The sequence below is a fragment of the Condylostylus longicornis genome, unplaced genomic scaffold (assembly GCF_029603195.1).
Source record: "Condylostylus longicornis isolate FDR11 unplaced genomic scaffold, ASM2960319v2 ptg000160l, whole genome shotgun sequence".
In the NCBI taxonomy this organism is placed as follows: Eukaryota; Metazoa; Arthropoda; class Insecta; order Diptera; family Dolichopodidae; genus Condylostylus; species Condylostylus longicornis.
In genome coordinates, this window is record NW_026578128.1 from 608,922 (window position 1) to 630,377 (window position 21,456).

At 25.8% G+C, this 21,456-nt stretch overlaps 1 protein-coding gene across 1 annotated transcript in view; it reads left to right on the forward strand.

The window, feature by feature from the left end:
- The window catches only part of LOC129616036 (roundabout homolog 2), a 149,408-nt gene that overhangs the window by 27,065 nt on the left and 100,887 nt on the right, over nucleotides 1-21,456 (forward strand). The gene's annotated exons all lie outside the window — the stretch shown is intronic.

Genomic DNA, 21,456 nt, shown 5'->3' on the forward strand with positions numbered 1-21,456 from the left:
GTCAATATCTTCAAGTTCAGAATAATGTTAACTAGATTATTGTGTATATTAATCAACATATTGGTAATCAATTAAGTTTTGCTCGATTTTCAATTAAAAAATTTTCGGAACAGTGTACAAATTCATTCCATCTTTTCTTGTTTTTATTTATATTGATTTTCTTTACTGATTCTCCCTGTAATCTTATATAAAAAATGGTAATAATAAGCGCGCGAGAATGTTATTCCAAGTACAAATCTCTTTATAAGGAATATTGTTATACATAATAAATTTCTTATAATATTTTATCAGCTTTTGTTATATTCTATACTATTATCAGTGTCAGGATAATAATGTTTGTTTACCGACTGTATTGTTTCTTCTTAAAAGTGAATGGTGAGGAGGTAAAAAAAAAAAGAATAGAATGAATAATTTCTTGTTTTCTTTTGAATTTTGTTTTTTTTTTCCCTTATGTATTTAGAACGATTCCATTTCTTAAAAAATATTCTTGTGTCTTCTCTTATATATACTGCAATACATATATTTTTCATTTTATATAGAAAAAAGAACTTAAAGGAATATTCAAATTTAATATAGCGTAATAGCGTCAGCCACCCATAAAACTAAAAATGAATGGATGAATAGCTTAAAAATTTAATGTTAAATATATGTACGTAATAATACAATAAATATAATATATGTATACGTTATTACATAGGGGTGAACCATGTATCCGTAGAATATACTGCAAAAATATTAAATTAAATTTAAATTGCATATAAGATTATATGAAAAAAAAGAGCAAATGATGTTATTAAAAACTTGTAATAGAATCAACAGTAAATTTTTTTGAACTTAAATTTTTCGTTTTTTGAGTAAAGTATAAACAAGGGAGCATTTTAAAGTAATTTTTATTTTGTTATACCTTAATAAGTTTCATAACAGTATAATTCAATGTTTGATGCAACTGTTTTATAAACAATGAAAGAAGTTTGATTCATAAATCTCGGAAATCCTAACCTTTAATGTAAAGTATAAGATTTCCTGTTTTAAATGGGTAAAAAGCAGGTACTTAGTCGTCTGATAAGGAACAATTTTATCACAGAGAAGATGTAAAAGCTACTTGGAATAAGAAGATTTTTAGATGTACAACAATATTTGCTAGTTTAGTACTATAAAAGGCAAATATATTTGATAATAAAAATTGAAAAAAGAACAAAAACTATAATATCAAACAATATTGAAATTGCATAATTATAGGCTTAAAAAAATGTTATTTCATTCTCCTTTTGTAACAAATAATTTTGTTAAATTAATGAGCCGGTTGGGTTATTGGCCGAAACTACCTACAAATATTTTTTATTTCGTCAGTATAAATTTTTATACTGACGCCTATAATTATGCAATATTTAAAAACGTATTACATAATTATAGGCGTAAACTATTTCATTAATTTTATAACAAAAGATTTCCTTGTATGACAATTCAGTCAGCATATTTCACTTATATCCCTGATTCAGTGCCATCCTTGTCTTGACAAGTCATTACAGTTGCTTTCTTGAGAAACAATCACTATCTTTTTAAAATTTTCTAACACTGTTGTTTATCGAGTTCTAAAATAATTTTATTGAATTGAAAAAAATTGCTGAATATTCTTAATACTATTACTGTCTCTTTCCAATTGTTATAAAGTAGCTCTATATAAGAGATGCAAAATATACCCAATTTTCAATGAGTAGATTCCATTGTTACATTCATTTAAATAATTCTATATAATAATGTGCAATTTACATATTTAGTCATTGAAAACATGCTAAAATGTTTTAGAATTCAGAAATAAAATTAAAAAAAAAAATTTTTTTTTTTATTTTAAATTTATCTTTGTTTTTAACAATTCTGACAAGTTCAATTAAAATTTGTACAATTCAAAAATTTTTTAAGACTTTACAAAATAGCAAATGCACGTTTACAAAGGCAAAAAAAAAAATGTTTTAAAAGGATTGTATTCTGGTTTTAAGCAATCACTTTAAGATCAAAATAAGTCGAATGACAAGTTTTTAACGAGTTTTTCTTTTTACCTTATTCACTATTTTTACCTTTTGCTTTTTGTTATTTTTGTTTTTAAATATGCTTACTATTGCTTTTTTATCGCAGCTTCTTCTAAAATGTTTTTATATTGTTGTTTTTGTTTTTTGTACATTTTTAAAATTGTTCTTCCTTGTTTCAATTTAATTCCTTGTAAGAAACCAAAAAAAAAAAAACCAAATTGTTGTCGTTGACTATATTCTTATGCCCCCCCCCCCCCCCATTTACAAATTCAATCCATTTCGTTCATGTATAAAATGAACTTTTTATATATTTTAAATATAAAATGCGAATTCGAATTTTTCTAGTATAAAAGTACAAGATATAATTTTGATTATTTTTTCTATTCATTATTATTGTTGTTACAGATTAAAACTACCTATATGGTATAGAAAGGTATAATATATGAAAACTGTTTTATTGTACAGCAAGTTACCGGTTAGTTAGTTAAAAATCTTATACAGAATACAAACTATATTATAGTGAAATTAAAGTTGATTATTACAGTAGTTAAAATTTTTTTGAGGAGAATAAAAAAAAATCTGATGTGGTCAGCACATAATCGACCGCAATATGTATTGCCTAATCAAGCGAAGCAGACGATTATTAATCGTTACAGAAGATTATAAAAATGCCTTTTAAACACTTCTTTCCAATGTTAAGGGTGTTTGTACCACCCGAATTGTCTGAAAAGTTTACCAATTAGTTTCGGTAACACCCAGAACTCAATTATTTAATTTCAAGAAATTCCATCATTTAGTTCCATAGATATTTGGCCGCCAGTTCGGTTTTTGAACGCTGATCGTTCCAAAAAATTTATATATTCATTGTTATAATATTTCGAATTTAATTATTAAATTTAAAGGAAATTGGTTGATTGTTTCTCTTGATATGCACAAAAAATGTAAAATCGTCTCGCAAAAAAGTCCAGTTCCCGAAACCTGACAAATCCTAAAAATTGATCAATCCGGGATATAATTGATCAAAATCACTTCAGGCAAATTTGAGACAAACGCGTCCATAAATAGACAAACAGATCGACATCTAGCTAAAAATGGTTTATTTACACTTTCCTACCATATGGAGAAGTGTGCTTCCACCGAAAATTCGATATGCAAAGTTTGTTGCCATCACATAACCTCCACAATGTGGTCGGCAAAAAAAAAACGAATGCGAATATTTTTATGTCTATAAAGACAACCAACCAAGAATAAAATAAGAAAAGTATTATCCAATATAGAAAATATAAAATAAAAAAAGAAGAAGAACAGAACTGGTCTATTAGAAGAATTCAACCATAAATAATAAATAAATGAGAGAAAAACAAAAAGTATAAAGAATGGATGCGAAACTATGTAATTTAGTTGTAAATTGGTTCGTTAGATATAAAACAAATCGAAAATAGTTGCATATTATTATCCCAGCTGGAAATTTTAAGAATATTCCTAATATTGAATTTTTATATACGTGTATATAAAATGTTGAGATCATAATATTATAAACCATTATTAACGACATCATTACAATAATAATTATTATTACTTCATTACCATTTATTGATTATTATATTCTACATATTGAAGATTTCTTTTCAATAATTAAATAATAAAATGAATAAAAATGTTGAATTTTTTTTTTACAAGTGTCGGTATTGTAATTAAAATAATTAAAGAGAAAAATTTTTATTTATATACAAAGTAACAATTTTAAGAAAATTTATTAGGTAAATAATTAAATTTCTACTATAAAAATTGTTTGATATTACGACTTTAATATACAGTGACATTACTATATGTCCGGACCAGAAATTAATGTTTGAAATATGCTCAAAATAAAATAATGTTCGGATTTAAGAAAGGGAACCGAATATTTTAGAATTTTAAGTGAATAAAAATAAGTTTGATTTATGGAGAAATTTAAGTTGCAAGAGAAAGTTCGATTGAGAGATGTTTGATTGTATTTCTAACAAGTCATTTAGAAGATTTGGTTTTTTTTCTCGAATTTTACTCAAATATGAGTTCTGCACGCTGTTGGGTTTTGCTGACGACTTCGACATAGTCGCTCGCTCGCGACGAGCGGTCATCGAAGCCTTTACAAAGATTGATCAGGAAGCAAAAAAAGTGGGTCTGAATGTTAACGAGACCAAGACAAAATATATGCTGTCAACCACCAAGGCGACCACTGTCCATCATATTGGTCAAAACATCTCGGTTGACTCATATAATTTTGAGGTAGTTAAGGAGTTCATCTACCTGGGAACTAATGTAAATTCCGCCAGTGACATCAGTGTGGAGGTGCGACGCAGAATAACTCTGGCAAATCGCTGCTACTTTGGTTTGCGAAAACAACTGGGTTCAAAACTCCTATCCAGAAACACTAAGCTGCAGCAGTACAAAACGCTCGTTCTTCCGGTCTTACTTTATGGCTCGGAAGCTTGGACACTGTCTAGGACAAGTGAGCAATGCCTTGGTGTCTTTGAGCGAAAGATTCTTCTTCGCATATTTGGTCCTGTGAATGAGCAGGGGGTCTGGAGGACAAGATATAACGCCGAACTCTACGAGCTGTATCAGGACATTGATGTAGTCAGCAAAATCAAGATAAAGAGGCTACACTGGTTGGGTTACATTGCACGAATGCCCGAAAGCGCCCCAGCAAGGAGAGTGTTCGAATCCAGACCCGAAGGAATGAGACGTCGAGGTAGGCCGCATCTTCGTTGGAGAGACGAAACTTCGGCGGATTTGGAAAAACTTCGTGTCTAAAATTGGAGGAGAGCCGCCCAGGACCGCGGCGGATGGAAAAAAATGATAAGTCAGACTCAGGACCTTCATGGTCTGTAAGGCCTATTTACAGTTACATGAGTTCTGCACATTATTATCGATTCGGACATCTCAAATATGTAATTTTTTTGTTTTTATCTATGTAGATGTGTAAAAAGTTTCTGATATACAGGGATATTTGAAAAAAATTTCGTAGAATTTTTACTTGCTCTCATTTATTTCGTCTAAGAAAAATACCGGTAGAGCAAAATATTTTTTGAAAGAGGGCTTTAATATAAGACGAAACTTCATTTTGTATTACCATTGCACTTTCGGAATGACAAACGCTAACAATTTTAAAATATGTTTTTTTTTGTTTTAATTTAAATAATCTTACAAGAAATGGGGTATGAAATAAAGTCACACCTTATTTTTAAACTCCCAATGAGTTCTTTAAAAAAATTTTCCTCGAAGTGTGTACCCTTCTCAGACCGGGTAATGAAAATATTTAGAAAATGTGTATTCGAATATTATTGATGAGTCTTCACTTGTTACCATTCAGTAAATTTCTCCTAAAAGCTATTTTAATTTTCCTGAAAATAATAAAGAATGCCGTAAACTGTTTCTTATTTTATAATCGTATGTTCTTGTATTTCTTATTGAGCAATAATAATTATAAAAAATTACCACACGGGTAATTATAATCAAAAAACAAAAATCAATAAAACATATTTTATAGAATTAAAATTTTTAACCTCTCTTTTCGAGAACTAGAAAAAAAACAACAAGAAATAAAATAATATTAAACATAACCTAACAATTTATATGCATAATTGCCAATTTACTAATAGAGGATTGTCATATCATCTAGTTTTATTCTTAAACTCATTATTAAATTTAAAATTTTTTTCCTTGCTGAATAGCATACAATATAGCTATAATTTTAAATCTTTTAACCAAAAATAGTTATTCAAAGCACGCACCTTTTTCACCTTTCTCTCCTTGATCAGAAATATTCAATATATACTTTATGTTCTTTCATTTTTTCCTGTCTATAAGGTATTGAATTCAGAATAAATGGTTATTAATTTAAAAAAATATTTTGTATTTAGTGTTATGTCCTTTTTTAGGGATTAAAGACAATTTTCAGTAGTAAAAATTAGTGTCTTATCCTATAAAAGTGTATAATATGAAAAATTCAAAACATTAAAAGTATTAAAAATGTGTTTTTGTTAAGTGCATAAATAAATTTTTATTTTATTGTAATAATTTTAGGAATTAAAGGGAAAAAATCTCCATTTTTCCATTTCTTTTATATATGGAATTTGTTGTTTCATTGTTATGTGTTTAAAAAATACCATATTAAATATAAAAACGAGTAGCAATGTTAAAGAATTCAAAAATCTTATTGCAATTTTAAAGAGTTCTCTTACAATACATAAAACACAATATTGGTGTTAAAAACCAATTTGTATGAAATAGAAACGTGTGTATGCGCGATAAAAGGTGTGAAGCTTAATATTATGTATATACGATATGCGTTTTTTATTTTATTTTATAATTGATAATCAATTATTTTGTATAGAATGTTAATATCAGACGCTATTATTCTAAATTATAATGGAAAGGTAATTCATATTTGCTGTATAGTGTAATCTTGAAAAAATGTGTTAATAAATATGTTGAAAATGGGAATGTAATCGCATATACATGATTTTATAATAACTATTACATACATGTATAAAATTAAACATGATAAGCTCGAATGGTGATTTATTGGAGTTTCTTAAGAAAAAAAACCGAATGAGAGTGAGAGAAGGGGGGGGGGGGGGAACAGAACTCGGACGTCTAGGAGTAGTTTTCAATGGTTAAAAAAAATCGGTCTCACGAATATCCATTCTAGCTTCGAAGCTATGTTGAAGCTACAATCATGAGTCGTTTGGAACTCTCTTTTTCAATTTATAGAATTACAAAATGATATGCCCATGGTTGCTATCAGACTCACCGTTTTCCAGCTATAATTATCGGAACATAAAATTTGGGGTTAATCTGAAAATTTTTCAAAAAACATTAATTATCTCTAAAAAGTCCGCTATTTTTGTGTTTATTTCTCAATGCGCTACATCATCCTTTACAAATTTGCTATACCAAACTTTCATGTGTGCCATACATGCAATTTCGCAGGCAAATTGGTAATTTATGTAAATAATTCTTTGGATTCCTGTAAAAAAGACGATATTATAGCAAAGAAAAATCGAAGACTCAAACCCTTATTTATATTTTTTCTCGGATATGTCTATAACAACGGAAAATTTTACGCCGACCAAAAAATTTATTAACATGTTCATACAGCAGACGACTAGCTCATGTGAATACAAATCCAATATCAAAGTTGGCATACTCTTGTTAAGGCGTAGAACGTAAAAATTTTGAAAATATTTTGTTCAATTTATAATCTCGTATTATGACATTGAAAGTTTAAATATAAAAGGTCATAAAAATTTTTCAATTTTTAATTCTATTGATGTCCTTTAATATCCTTTAATTAATTACTATAATTTACAACTTTTTTTACCATTTTTATTTAAAAAATTTTTTTGTTATTAATTTTAATATTAGTCAAAAGTCAACTTAAATCAAAAGGTCAAACTTTAATTTTTAATATCAAAATCTCGGAATTAAAATCATTAAAACGAAAAAACAAATAAATATTCATAAATGTCCTTTGAATAAAAATTGTTGACTTATATTTTAATTGTAAGTTTTGTTAAATGAAAAATATTTTTTTTTGATATTTTTGTGACACCATACCACCACCACCAAACAAAAAAAAAATTTCCTCTTTCATTTAAAAAAAAAACTTTTCTTAATAAAAAAAATTTTCTTTTTCTTAGAAGTAATCAATCATTTCGTATAAAACAAAATATTATTTAGTGTAAAGTTTGAAGTAAATTAAAATTCAACACAATATGAAAATTTATTATAAAAAAAAAAAAAAATCAAAAAAAAAAAAAATTCTTAAAAATTTTTTTTTTTATTTTTCTCATTTACTGTCATTTTAATGAAACTTTCTCGTTACTTTTCCTTCAAAATAAAAAAAAAAAATAAAAAAAAAAATTCGTATATATTAATTATCTGTTCTTAAAAAAAAAAATTATTTATTTACTCAAAAATACACAGAGAAAAAATAAAACGTAAATAAAAATTTTCTCCATAAAACGAAAAACTTTAGAATAATTTTTCTTCCACAATTTTTTCTCTAAAAACGCAAAAAACAAAAGAAAAACGAAAAAGAAAAAATAATAAGTTTTTTTTTTTTTTTTGTTTCTCTACCAGAAATTTTTTTTTACAATAAATTATTAAAAAGTTAAAACAAAGAAAAAACATTCAAATAACACAGAGTAAATAAGGAAAAAACCAATGCCAGAGTAAAGTTTTTGGTTTTTCTTTTTATTTATAAAAATTATTTTTAACCGATTTTTCACCAAAAATGCCCGGACTATATTTTATTAAATTTTCTTTAAAAGTTTTTCGTTGTCTTGTTTCTTAAATATTGTAGTTAATGGTCCAACAAGTTAAATTCCCGATGGTAATTTTATTTTTCGACATAATTTTGAGAAAACCTAATATTTTAAGGTTTATTTATATAGTAAAAAATTCAGATTTTGGTGTAAATGTTGGGCGGCACTTCTGCATTCTACTGGTAGTACCAGAAATAATTGATCTTGTTCAAAATGTAGGGTTAGGAAATATTAAATAATTATTTACTATTTTATAAATACATAGGAGAAGGCAAATAATGGGGGGATTTGCTCTCAAGGCGGTAGGGTCTTCCAGCTCTCGCAAGTTGCTTGAGTTCATCAAGAGTATGGGTCTCGAACTTGTGCTGTAGGCAAGGTGGAGTGTTGTCTGTTTGTACAAATCTTTATTCTAATATTATAAATAAGTATTCACATCTTGTATATTAAAAATTAAGATTTTTGTTATATGTACGTACGTTGTGCTACAAAAATAGTAAAAATTAAAGGTCTGTCAATTAATAATTGCGACCTGAACATTCATAAAGTATACCCCCCCTCCGTTGGGTTTTATAAATTAGCTTATATATTTTTCAATACAATATCGTACAAAGTTTAGATCTCGGAGATTTTTAACTTTCTTGAAATATTTCGGGTTCGGCTATACTTACTTACTTTATAAAAAAAAATCCCATTTTCCCGCTTCTGCCGTAGTCTCTAGAGGTTCTCATCTCTTTTAAAATATTAGTTTCATTTCCTTATCAAGTCTGCATTTTGTCAAGTCTGTAAAATTTTATAAAAATGTTTGTTTTCTTTTCTCTTAAAATTGTTCATTTCTATAACGGTTGTCTTAATTTTTATTATAATCTTTAATATTCTTCTTGTATTCCTTCAATAATTTTCTGTTCTTTTAATTTTTCGTTATTCTGTTCAAAATAAAAAAGAAAAACAAGAAAACTTTTGGTTAAACGTCAAAATCATATAAAAATGCATTGTTAAATTCTATCAAAATCTAACCCTAAAGCAATTTTGTCCTTCCCTCCTCCACTCTTTTCCTTCTTCATATTTTTGGAACAAATAATAAAAATAATATAAAAAGACAAACAAAAGGCAAAATATATTTTGAAATATGAATTGGTTACGGTAACTGTAACAACAACTCTTATAAACTATTGCAAAAAATAATAAGTATAATAAAAACAGAAAAAAAAACGAAAGAGAAAGAAGAGGAAAATTTAGTTTTTTGTTCCTCGTAGATTTCATAATTTTCCAGATGGCGTACTTTTCAACTCTTATACTAATACTATACTACTCGTATTGTCTATTCTATGGTTGTTTGTTGAACGACAACTATAGTAATGAATTGTCAGAACAAAAGAAGTTTTAAGATTTTCTTCGGCAAAATATTTAAATGGAGAAGAATCATAATGATGTATTTTCATTTAAACTATAATACATAAGTAATGCGTACATAAGTAATGTGGAAAATTTTTGGTTTCCAATATCCAAGTAAAAAGATGTAAAAAGATATTATGTTAAAAATTTTTGTTTTTTCTAAAGGGACCATAAAAATAGTTTCTTGTATATGATGTAAGAAAGAGTTTTATAATAATAGTTAATTGGTAGTTAGATATTTTGAATATCCAAGACATGAAGGTTAACGGAGGCTATTGTTATGCTCATGTAATCGTTCTTAATAAATATAAAAGTCACAGCTGCTGTTTCGATCATAACTTTATGTTTTCACAATAATCTAAAACTTTTTTAAGTCATAATTCAAGCACAGTTTCGAATTTATTAAGTTTAAAAATTCAAACTCATTTTTCGTAAAAATTTAAAGGAATCAATTAAAAATTAAATTTTACTTACGTTATCATTCATAAGTGTATGGGAAAACATTGGGATTCCAAATATTGTATATAGTTTCTTGAAGCTCTCTTAATTTGATTCAGAATTTAGTGATACAATTACATATTCAGTTTTTGTTATATTGAATTTGGTTTTGATTTTCATATTCTTAGTAATAATTTGGAGTAAAAGTGAATTGTAAAAATTAAGTTTTCGTAAATAGGACAAAAGCATTGAATTCATATACTGCTTCTTATAATAAGTTGCTTATTTTGAAATTCGAATTTCTTCACTTGATATTCTCTTTCCTCTATTTGACAATTTTTTCTTTATTTTCACAATAATTGAGTCTCTCTTTGAGTTTACACAAAAAGCTCATAAAGAAACGATATTAAAACATTGAGAATTACAAAAGATCTATTGCATAAAATTATTTTAACTTTGAAGTAATTGAAATTTAAGTTTAACTTTAATATTATTTACTTGCTTGCTATTAATGCTTTGAATATTTTGTAGCCATTTTTAGCACTTTTCCAAAAAAATTTTTGAAAAAAGTGCTTATTAGTTTCACTCTGTCCGTCCGTCCGTCCGTCCGTCCGTCCGTCCGTCCGTCCGTCCGTGTGTCTGTTTACAAAACTTCTACGCCTTTGAAGATAGAAAGCTGAAATTTAATACGTACATAGATCTTCACTAGAAACTTATTTCCGTAGAACAAAATTTTTACCTATCTCCCCCCTTCTAGAAGTTATACCCCTCCAAAACCCTAAAAATGGCCTTTTTTAAATATTTGTTGCAATGAAACCATAACCATTTTTGAAATTTTGCAAACGCAGAAAGGCAGTGGCTTGCTTCCCCTTGCGTGGTATACTATAGTTCAACTTAAGAAAAACAAAATGGCCGCTCAAATTTACCGTTATTTAAAGTAGTTTTTTTCCAAATTTTTGATGTCGTTTTTCTTCTAGACCCCAGACTGTAGAAGCTTGAAATTTTAGGAGCTTTTAGATATTAATAAATAGTTCATTTTGTTAGAAGAAAATTTTTTTCCATCTCCACCCCCTCTCAAGTTATCACCTCTTGAAATTCGTAAAATTTGAATTTTTGACACCTTATATTTCCGAAACCGCAAGCTTTTCCAAATTTTTATAAACGCAAAAAGCTAACGGTAAATTCCATGAAATTAAAAAATATAATTATTTTTCTTAACTCACAAAATTAACCCTTAAAATCGAGCATTATGTTAACCCCTTTTTATATTAATTTTTGCTTTATTTCAAAGACTGCATATATGCGTCATCCTAAGTATATGCAATCCTAGAAATAGTTTTGTATATGAATGAAAATAATTTTAATAGTGTGATAGGTATACATAGACTGTATTTAAAAGCAGAATTTTCACTTGTTGAAGGGAAAAGTGCTAAAATACAAACCATTGGTTTGACCCAACTTTATTAAAATCTAAAACAAGAAACTTATTAATCTCATCATTATAGATTATAGAAAACTTTTTGCTTCTAGTTATTTGATACTAAAAAATTGTACTTTAAAAGGGTAAGTTTGCTTTCCCTGTACTACATTACAATAAAATTAGTTTGAATCTCTAAAAGTTATGTGAGGGAAATGTGACAACGATTAAAATATCTTATGATTGCTTTATGATAAAATTCTTTTCTCATTGCAAATATAATATTCAAGTATACACTTACCAAAAACAAAAAATGCAAAATTTCATTGATTTTTCCATATAAAATTTTATACGAATAATATTTTGGATGACGGCTCTTAATATTCTGTATAAATAGGAACTTGAGTTGAATGGTTTCTAATTATGTATGTGTATGTCGGGTTTTGAAGTAAATTTTTTATTTCTATTATTCTTCTTGTTAATTTTTTGTTTTTTTTATATTTTTACTTAAATAATATTATATTTCTATCGTATATACTTTGGGAGCTACCTATATAAAAAAGATGAAAATATTTTTTCTTTTATTCTTAATAAAAACTGACAACTTTACATTAATAAAATATTATAATGTTGGTAAAAGTTTTTAACATTGATCTATAAAAATGTTCTATTCTGTATATAATAAGTAGTTGTGAAAGTTGTGTTGTACAGAATATTGTAAACCAAATGCATTGACTTGTGTGCAGTTTTTCTTAAAACAAAAAAGAAGAAGAAAATAAAAAAATTAAAGATAAAATTGAAATGATTCTTGTCTTTTTCTGTACCAACTACCAACTATATTATACAGTGTATGCATATATGTATGTATATACAAAGATATTCTATTGTACTCCCCAAGGGGATTTAATGAAAATAATAGCATATTGAATATACCATGGTAATAAGCATAAAAACAACAATAATAATAATGATAATAATAAATACTAATCATATACACTCATATATATCAAAAAACACATACATATACACGCTTAATATACACAAGCTCTTATGCCATTCGGTTTTCATATTTTAAAGTCCTCACGTGAATAAAATGCAAAGAAAAAAAAACCTAAAAAATTTATAAAGTAAGCGAAAAATAAGAAGAAAAGAAAAATATGCAATTTCATATTACATTTTATATCTATATACATACATACACATACGTACTTACATACATAAATTTCACCTTCTAGTTATGATTATGTCCCTAATAGATTGTTATTTAAGTATCCTGTAAGATTGAATTATACTCAAATATTCTGTATATATTTATGAAGTGGTCTGTATATATTTTTTGTGTTTGTATATACAATATATAAAATTATTTATTAGCCATTGAAAAGAATTGTTATATATTTTTAAGAAGAGAATTAAGATATAGAATGTAACCTCGTATATGTATACATATTTGGTGTGATCAAATTTCAATGTTTTCTAATATTATAAAATAATAAATTGTATATATTCCAAGTATATATAAATTAATAAGGACAAAATCTTAAAATTGAAAATTTTCTTACACAATAATGACTATATATATATAAGTATACACTTAGTATAGACTATGACTCTCTTAAATTTTAATGAGGAAAAATTGAAAATTATTTAAGTTGCAACAATATAATTAATTTGATTGACACTAAAGTTAATCCTGTAAAAATTGTCTTTAAGGGGGTGAATGAAATTGTGACTGGTTTTATATTGTCATTTCAAAAATTTCAATTAAAAAACTTGACTTGCACTGCCTTGAAATATTCTTGTGTAAAATTCTTTTATAATAGTTAATGCCAATAGAGATTATTTGACATAATTATGATTAGAAATTTAATGAACTCGGATATAAAACAAATACTTAGTTTGTATGATAGATAAGCCTTGTTTTTGCTTAAATTATTTTCTTTTTCACATAAATATCTCATTTTTTGCATACATCTAGGAGGAGATAATTATAACTACGTCAATATTATTGGTTATTGTATGACCAAGTACATTTAGCAAGGTATACAAATGTTCTAATTAAAAAAAAACATCCGAAAAACTACTTTTATTTTTTAGAAATATGAGTTGTCGAAATTAATCGGGGATTTAGATAAATTCTTTAAGAGAACAGAATGGCTTAGATGTAGGGCACCTATAATCGTACACTTAATGATGGCCTGGTGATCACAGGTTACTAACCAAACCAACCAAAACCAAAACCAACTAACCAAAAGTATGAAAATGTGGTATAGCAATTTATTTAAATATTTTGTATGCAGTCATTCCCAAAATTTATAGTGGGATATAAGAATTTTTTCGAATTATTTAGAATTTAAAAATTCTTTTGCGATTTTAAAGTTTGTTTTTAAAATAATACGAACAATATTATATGCATAACTCACATTTTCATCCGTTGTATACATGTGATGTTAAATGTGTGAAAATAAATCTATTTCGCACGTTTTCGATAATATAAATTATTATTGTAGCCCTTAAATGACAAAAATTTTATTAATTTTCATTACACAAGTGTTATACATATATATATATGAAATTTTGTTATACATTTATAACAATATTATGTGATCATATAGCTCTTGATGAGTATAGAGATCTATATATGTACCTCATATTGTACAATATAACATTATAGTAAAACTTATATAATAAAAGTTTTTCGTTCCAGTATCTTCTAAAAGTATTATGAACACGTTCGTGTATCATCTTTCTAAGCATAATACGTGTAAACTTATATGTATATAGTGTTGTAACAAAGATAAATCACATTATGGAACATTAAAAACCCAAAAGTTAAACTTCTTAAAGATAAATTGAAATAAATTAATAGTGTGTGGTAACATTTATGACTTTATGAATATTATATATGTACATTGAATATTTATGTATGTACATTATTGTGTATGTTATGTACTATTATAGATATACTTTAATTTCTTAAGGTCTTTACATGATATACAAATTGTATATATATATTTATTTATAAAATTATTATTTATTTTTTGTAAAAACAGTCACATAAGTGTGGATGCGTATTTAAAATTTAAGAAAAATAAGTATAAAACTTTTGAAAAGTTTCAACGGAAGGAAACCTTTATCATATTACAGATTTGTAATGTTAAATGTGTAATATGTTTAGATCATTTATATTTAGATTGTTATATAAGCTCATAATTTGTTTGTTTAAGTTTGTATTAAACGTAGAAAGGGGACCCACATATTCGGTTCAATAACGTTTCTGTTGACGGTACAATAACAATAATTTACGAAAAAATTAAAAGGAGATTTTTTGCAAAAATTTGTTTAAAAAGTTTCCTGAAACCGACAAAGGGTCTCTTTAAGTACTCCAAGCCGTTTTGTTGATTATTTCTCGTTGCTAAAATTCTAAAATTGAATTCTTATAAAGGGAATTCTTTTCAAAATCTTTTTGTGTATGAATTGCATTAGGATGAAAACGCACCGTTTATATAGGAGTTTTATACATATTAAAAAATTAAAAGCCTCTTGGAATGAATGTGCGGTACCACCTATAATTTTCTTTGATTTTCTTCTTCGTAATACTGCATTTAGCAGTTTTATTGTACACTTATGATTCTCATTATTATCCTGCTATATTTCTTTAAATATAGAATTCTGTAATAACGGCTCTTAAATTATGCGTTATTGAAATTCAGCTAAACAACTTCCAAGTTTACTTCAAAATATTACATTTTTCTAGAACTCAAGATTGCATAAAATATCATATAGGCAGCTGAATGCTATTTTAATTCATACGACGTATTTTTTGGATTGAGAAAATCGCGTTAGTATTTCAAAATTAAACAATGAGGTTTCTTAAATTTTTGTAAGTAGTTTTATTATAATATTAGGGATTTGGCTATAAGGTTTCGTTCTTTTTAGACAAATTGATCGATAATTATAGAATGTTAATTAAAAAAAAGGTTCAGTGCGATTTTGATCCATATGCACGTTTTGTGTTCAAAAATTTATAATGTGGATCAAAAATTTTATGGATATAGATCAGAAAAACACAAATTAAAAAAAAAAATCTGTTCTTTATGTCTCATTATTTCTCATACATATACTACATTATATATTCTCGATAATTTATTTTGGAATTCGTATCGGAAATTCACAATTTGAATATTCTTAACATTAAACTTTTTATTTTCTTTAAATTTATTCATAAAAATTATTAAACATTTTACTACTTATACAATAATTCACAGTATAAAAGAAAATCTGACCACTTTAATTTCAAAATATGGACACAAGTCTTTAAGATCTTAAACTAACTATAAATTTTGTACGAGTGATGTTTGCTAACAACTTTATTAAAATCTTTTATCTTTTAAAAAAAGAAATTTATATGATTTTTCACCATTTCTTTTTGTTTTTTGTATTTTTAGCCCTTTTTCAAAAAAATTTTTGAAAAAAGTGCTTATTAGTTTCACTCTGTCCGTCCGTCCGTATGTCCGTTTGTCTGTTTACAAAACTTCTACACCCTTGAAGAAGAAAGCTGAAATTTTATATGTACATAGATCTTTACTAGAAACTAATTTTCGTAGAACATAATTTTTACCTATCTCCCCCCCTCTAAAAATTATACCCCCCCAAAAACCCTAAAATACCATTTTTCAACTATTTACTGTAGTATAACCATATGCATTTTTTAATTTTTCAAACGCAGAAATATATTGGCTGGCTTCCTCTATCGCGGCATACTATACTTGAATTTTAGAAAAACAAAATGGCCGCTAAAATGTACCGTTATCTAAAAGAAGTTTTTTTTCAAATTTTTGATTACGTTTTTCTTCAACACCCTACCTTATAGGAGTCTGAAATTCTGACATCTGTTAGACACTAATATATAGTTCATTTCGTTAGAAGAAAATTTTTGTTCACATCCACCCCCTCTCAAATTGTCACCACTTGAAATTTGTAAAATTTGAATTTTTGACGCCTTATATTTGCGAAACCGCAAGCTTTTTCAAATTTCTATAAACACAAAAAGCTAACTGTAAACTCCTTGACATTAAAAAATATAATTTTTTTTCTTAACTCACACAATTAACCCTTAAAATTGAAAATTATGTTAACCCCTCTTTATATTAATTTTTGGTCTATTTCAAATAGTGAATAAATCGTTCATCCTAAATATATGCAATCCTAGAAATAGTTTCGTATGCATATGAATGAAAATAATTTTAATGGTGTGGTATACATAGACTGTATTTAAAAGCAGAATTTTGACTTGTTGAATGGAAAAGTGCTACAATACAAACCATTGGTTTGACTCAACTTTATTTTAAAATTAAATAAATTTATGCAATTGTTGTCCTCTTTAACTGTTATAAATGTCTTACTGTATGTATGTTCTATTTATAAATTCATATTGTGTGCATTTTAACGTTTTGCGAGATTCTCTTAAAAATAATAAAAATGTAAAAAAAAAAAAAAATATGAATAGGTGGTAGCAGAAAAATATTCTCAATTCTATTGAAATTCAATGCAATATTCAAAAGGAAAGATGGAAACAGAAATATAGATAGAATTATTGATGATTTCATTTATAACTTAAATTACTATAAATATTGATTGATACCACCGTGGGCGGTCTATATTTCACTTGAATATTGAATATTTTTTCTATTTTCTAAAATATTTCTATATAGTTACGTTGATTCCTTATATAAATTATACAATACAATTTTTTTTTTTTTAAACAAGCCACTTATATTGTATAAAATATTGCAACAAGTACATATTATACATGTATGTATAAAAGTACTTTCAATTCAAATAGTTTTAATGCACACATTGTGTACCATAAGATTTTTTTTTTTTTTTGAAATTTTACATCTTTGTTACTTAAATATTCTGAATTCATGCACAATATTATTTTCTTCTTAGAATAATCAAGACTTGAGAAATGATAGCAAATATTTTTTTTATACAATTTACTTGGTATATATGTAGGATTACATTACATATATGTATACATATTGTGTTACAGAAGCATATATGCCTTGATGTGTGTCTTGTCTAGATAATGGGTGGATTTTTTAGTGTTCGATTTTTAATGTTTTTTATTTTTAAAATGTTGAACGTGATTCGTTCATGTTAATGCCCTACAAGTGATTAATATTAACATCAGTTATAAGAATGCATTCTGTGAGCCAAGAATTAAATTATTGCCAAGAACCTGAAAATCGGAAAATTAATGAGTAAAAACGTTTGCTTATACATCAACTATCCAATATCGATTACAGGTTTGTATAACGATATTGAATATGATGGTGATATTTGTGAAAACGGGGCTAAAATCAGGGTGTATATTATAAATTAACCATCTGAAATATAGTTGTATCTGAAATTGTAATTTTTCAATGTTATTCTTTGAATATGGAAACTAACTGTTTTTAACAAAAACACCCATTACAAGGATTCTATATGAGCTTTAATATATAGACAGTTTGAACTGATATATATTATTTTATGTAATAAATATTATTATAAACTATATACATACGTGCAGTCAATTATTTTGTTTTGTTTAAAATGAAAATCAGGATAAGATTTGCAACAAAAACATATTTTCTTTTATTTTATTTTTATTAATGATGATGATAAAGTTTGTCGATAATTCTAATGTTCTGATTTACTGGCATTTTTGTTTGTAAAGATTTTATAAAAAATATGCTCAACATATACAAATATTTTTCATTCTATATATTTTTTGGATTATTTTGAAGCTATAAATTTTGATAGTTTATAGCGCCACAAGTGGTTACTTAAATAATCAATGTTATAATATAAATCACGGTTAAGTTGAAAACTTGGATAAGAATGTGCAAAGTATAACAAATTTAATAGTTTATAATATAATTTTGTTGCGAATAAACGAAATTATAATATAAATATGGTCAATCAACTAAGATAAAATCTGCAATCTATATATGATTTTGTTGAACGTATGCCACATGTTTAAATATTATATTATATGCGATTATATAAATAATAGCAATATAAATTTTTCATAGATTCTTTGAATATTGGATGCAACCCGTATAATTCTATGTTTAGTATATAAATCAATAATCTTATATGTTTTTGTGTAGTGAATTGGTATATTGATTTGAAGAAATTTAGATTTTAAATTAGATTTAAGAAACTAATGATTTTCAAATGAATGTGAGAATAATTTAAGCTTAAAGACTTGAAATTAAATCTGAAAAAGGCGATTTTCGTATTTTAAGAACATTAGTATTATTAAAAATCATAACTGGCGCCCAACTATGCGTAATTTTATTGATTAAACCCTATCAGCATTTATACTTTCAGGCTTAAATTGATTATCTTTCTCATTTTTTTCATGAAATGAGAATAATTTCGTTACTATAGCAGCGTGATCGCCGGCTTAAAGCTATTCTTATAAATGGCGCCCGAACATACGCCTTTTAAGTAATTAAACTTAATTACAAATATTAATATTTTTAAACCTACTCTTTTGTTAGCCATGTATAATATTTCTCATAATTGCTTCGTAAAATTAGAATGGCTCTCGTAGCAAATGGAATATAATACTTGCAATTACGCCATGTTAATTCTCATAAGTATAAATATAAAAATCATTGTTATTACAGCAATTTAATCAAAAATATTATGCACAAATTTTCATTTTAAATTGTAATTCGAATATTATACTAACTCTGTTGCAACAAATTTGTATGCTTAAGTATTTTTTAATAAAAACAAGAAATATTTTTAAAAATAAAAAAAAAAATTTTTTTTTTGTTAAGTTTGGCCTACATTTTTATTTTATTCGAAATTTAATTATCTTCAATTTTTTTCGAAATCTTTTCAAAATCTTCTCTCATCATACAATTTTATATTTTTATATAAAACAGAAAACCAAAGTTTTCCTTATTAGAGATTCAAGAAAAAATTTCGGAATTTCAATAGTAAAATCAAAAGAGAACAAGGAACTCATTTTGAGTTTAAGGAATTTAATTTCCTATTTTTCGTTTTTTTCTCTTTGATTTGTTTTTCAATGTTATTTTTGGAATTTGTTATAAGGAAATAAATTGGCATTTTATTGTAAAAAAAAAAACCAAAAACAAAATATTCATCAACATTACATACTTTTACACTGCCTCCTTCAGATTTTAGTTTTTTTTTTTCCATTTGTGGCTGTTTCTCTTCTTGACTTATAGCAAAAACCCATATTTAACATATTTATTTTCAACAAACCAAAAAATGGAAATTAAACAAAAAAAATAAAATAAAATGTTTTTGTTTTTTTTCTCTTTGCTTTATAGGAATACGATAAAAAATGTTGAAAAATGCAAATTTACGATAATAATAGTACTAATATCCGAGTCTATATCTATCAAGGAACACCATTTTCTTAGTATAATATTACTATTATTATTATTATTAAAAGTCTAGATAGATTTTTTAATCTGAATTTCAATCTTACAATAATATTACATTTATTCTTTATGGATAAATATATACAGTGTACGAGCTGATTTAATGGATCAATAACAACAACAACAAGTTGGTAAAACTGAAATATCTCAAAAAATTTTTCTGATATTTTTCTTTATTTATCAACATACGCAATTTAAAATGCTTATTGAAATTTTGAAATTTTTTTTAAATATTTATATGAAATTCAAGCTTGCTTTATTAAAAAAATTCAACCAGATCAAATTCAGTAGGAAAATTCGACTAGATTGTCTTTATTTTTAAAGTATAAAGTCATAAAATTCTTTACTTTTAATTTTTGCTTGAAAGTATAGGCAAGTTAAGTTTAATGAATGCATGCGCTCGAACACAAAACATATGCTTTAAAATTTATTCTGCGATACAAGTGTCTACACTCATTAAATAAGTTTCTTTAATCACAATTTAGCATAGCAGAAACTCTTATTCTTAAAGAGAACTTAGAAAGACTTGTATTTTTGGTTTTATTAATTGACTTCTCAGTTTTGCAGTTCATGCACGTGTATACGATAATTACACTCACTTTTGGTTTTATAAAGTTAGCTTAGCATTTTTTTCAAACTTCTCTTATTAGTGTTTAATTTCAAAAACTTGTCAAATATTTTCTATGTATATTACACTTTTTAAACTATATCCGAGTGATATTTTTTTCATTATTAGAATTATTAATTATTTTTTGAAAAATTTCATTTTCAACAATTTCCTAAAATTCAATGAATTTTTTTTTTAAATTTTTATAAAATAACACCAAATAACTTCTTACTTTCTCAGTACACATAATTCTTATTTGATATTTCAGTAATTTTGAACGGAAAAATATTGTTCTTCACTGTGTACACTTGAAAACAACAATAAAATACATTTATTGGAATAGACTTACTTGTTTTCAGAAGTAACTTCTTCTTCTTTTTCTTCCTTCTTAATTTTACCAATTTTGGAAGCAGAAAAACTGAGAGTTCTTGTTTTCTTTCCTTACAACAACTGCTGATTTTTGTTTTCTTTTGGATTTTTCATTTTTATTAACCATATTATTTTTATTCCTGATCTCAATAATGCCAATCCCAATTTTCTTAAATTTAAAAAGAAGGAAAGTGCCTCAAATGGTTTGTTGTTTTGCTTGTACCGAAAAAAAATTCCAAGTCAAAATATCCAAAAAGAAAAACATTGAAAATAGAGCCTAAATGAATGTTTTATGCATGCAAATTTTATGCTCATATCAAATTGTTTACATCTTTTAAGCTTCAAAAACCACAAAAAAATTTTGGTATAAAAAATGTTTTTGAATTTGAGGAATAAAGTGAGTGAGTGCCTGAACCAA